We start from the raw sequence: 2,536 nt of genomic DNA on the forward strand, positions 1-2,536 counted from the left end.
GGATGGTTGTGAGCCACCATGTGGTTGCTGGGATTTGAACTCTGGACCTTCGGAAGAGCAGTCGGGTGCTCTTACCCACTGAGCCATCTCACCAGCCCTAGGAAACTCTTAAATAAGGGCATATTTAATTGGGACTTGCCTACAGTTTCAAAGGTTTAGTCCGTTATCATCATGGCGGGTAATGGCTACTGGAATAGAAGCTGATAGCTACATTCTGATCTGCAGACCAGGAGAGAAAGGGAGCTTGGGCTGGCAACAGCTTTTGAAATGTCAAAGCCCACCTCCAGTGACACACTTCCTCCAACAAGGCCGCACCTACTCTAACAAGGGCATTATCTCCTACCTCTTCCTTCTAATCAAACAGTGCCATTCTCTGGTGACTACACATTCAAATATATGAGGCTAGGGGGTCATTTTTATTCAAATCACCACACTACCCAAACTGTACCACCTACAGGGGATGAACTATTCAAACACCTAAGCCTAGAGGGAAATTTCCATTTAAACCCCAAATAAACCCTTTCATTTCAAGTTGCTTTTTGTCAGGGTATTTTATCATAGCAACAGAAATGAAGCTAGAGTAATATGTAAAGAATTATACCTATGTAGAAATGCAGTGTAGAAGAAAATAGGCAAGAGGCAAGGCCGGCATTGTGGCCCAAGCTTGGAATGCCAGTGAGACAGGAGGATTATGAGTTTCAGGACAGTCAGGGCTATATAGTTAGACCCTGTCACGTATTAAAAAAAGGGCAAACAGCACATTGTACCATTCTTTTTTTTTTTTTTTCTTCGAGGCAGGGTTTAGCCCTGGCTGTCCTGGAACTCACTTTGTAGACCAGGTTGGCCTCGAACTCAGAAATCCACCTGCCTCTGCCTCCCGAGTGCTGGGATTATGGTAGTCATGGATTATATTATACATGCAATTGTTCTTATTTTCCTAGTCATCCTTTTATTACCCAAAATGACAAAAATGTTCTTTTTTGGGGATAAAAAGAAAAGCTACAAAATATGTTTGCCAAACTCTAAATATCATCTTGTGATGTTATATTTTAATGTGCATGGGTAATAAATCAAAAAAGTTAAAGGCCTGTGTATGTATAATGCATCATTTTCTCGTTCGTGGCTGAAGGCCAGCTGCTTTCCACATAGCATTTAGGGTCATTGTATGGAAGCAGAATGAGAAACACTGCGACACAGTGCAAGTTGATCTGAGCTATGCTTTCTTTACCTATCTAAGCTGCGGTACCCTTGAGTATAATGTAGCCTCTCTCCTCTCCCCATGTTTGCGCCTGCTTATCCTTATCTGTTTTATTCTTCCACCTCTTTCTGAATCAGCAAGCATTCATGACCAAATGCCCGCACCACAGCATTCCCATGAAGTCCTACCTAGCTGTCTGTACTTATCCAGCTCCTTGGAAATGCACAGGCTTTGTTTCACTGTGCCACACACTTAGCACATACAATAGAAAGAGATGGAAACCAAGATGTTTGCTTTTCCTGGTGAGAGAAAATAAAACAAGACGACAATCCAAAGGAAGCCATATGAGATCATCAGTAGATAAACATTTCACGAGAGAAACGATCACCGCTGTTATGAGAAGCAAATGCAGCTTTTACTCTTGGCCATAGAACTTTAAAACAGTCTCTGAAAACATCCCGTTATCCCTCAGCTAGCAGACACACATCTTCCAATATTTGACAAATACCATCTTGAATCTTTCTTAGTGCAGGTGGTGCTAACCATCTCGAGCTGTTCCTCTCCTCTCAGTTAAAGCCGCCGTTCGGCTTCGAGCTCCTTCTGCACTGCAGAAGGAAACCTTAGCAGATGGATTGGTGTAGAGGAAATGGCACATAATGAATCACATTTGAAGCCCCAGCATGCAGATCAGTACATAAATCTAGAGAGTCCTCCCCTTCATCTGTGCTCAGTGGAACCGAATGCTTTGGAGATGCAAGAGGCCGGGATCCTGCCTATTGCTGAGAAAGCTCACTGCAGCTTTCCCTCCCCCCAACTTCCTTTCCCTACTGCCACATGTAAGGACCTCTTGACCTGGTCACCTCTGGGCCCCATGTAGAGGTCAGGCAAGAATTCTCACTTTCTGGAACTATAGAGAAAATTTCCCAATAAAGTATTATTTCCCCTTGTCCATGGTTGTAAAAGAGGATCAAAGCCACTTGGCCAAAGTCATGGAACTTATCTGCAGCCTAAAGCCAGACTCCAGAATGGAAATTGCTCATTCAACTAATTTGAACCACAATACTAAAGCACATTATTTTTATTACTTTAATCCTAAAAGCTTATAACATATGCTCAACATTAAAAAAAAAATCCTTTTCCAGTTCAACCTAAGGTAATCAAACTGGTATATTCTTTTGTAAAACAGTGGGGGAGGGCAAATTTCCAGTTACTTAGCCCCCCCCCCCCCCCCCCCCCCCCCCACTTCCGAGCTTTCCCCCATCCAATCAGAATCTTGACATACTGGGTTACAAATATTAGGTGAGATTTACTACTGCCCAACCTATGAGGTCTAACTTT

The sequence above is a fragment of the Mus caroli genome, chromosome 19, assembly GCF_900094665.2.
Source record: "Mus caroli chromosome 19, CAROLI_EIJ_v1.1, whole genome shotgun sequence".
NCBI classification, from domain to species: Eukaryota; Metazoa; Chordata; class Mammalia; order Rodentia; family Muridae; genus Mus; species Mus caroli.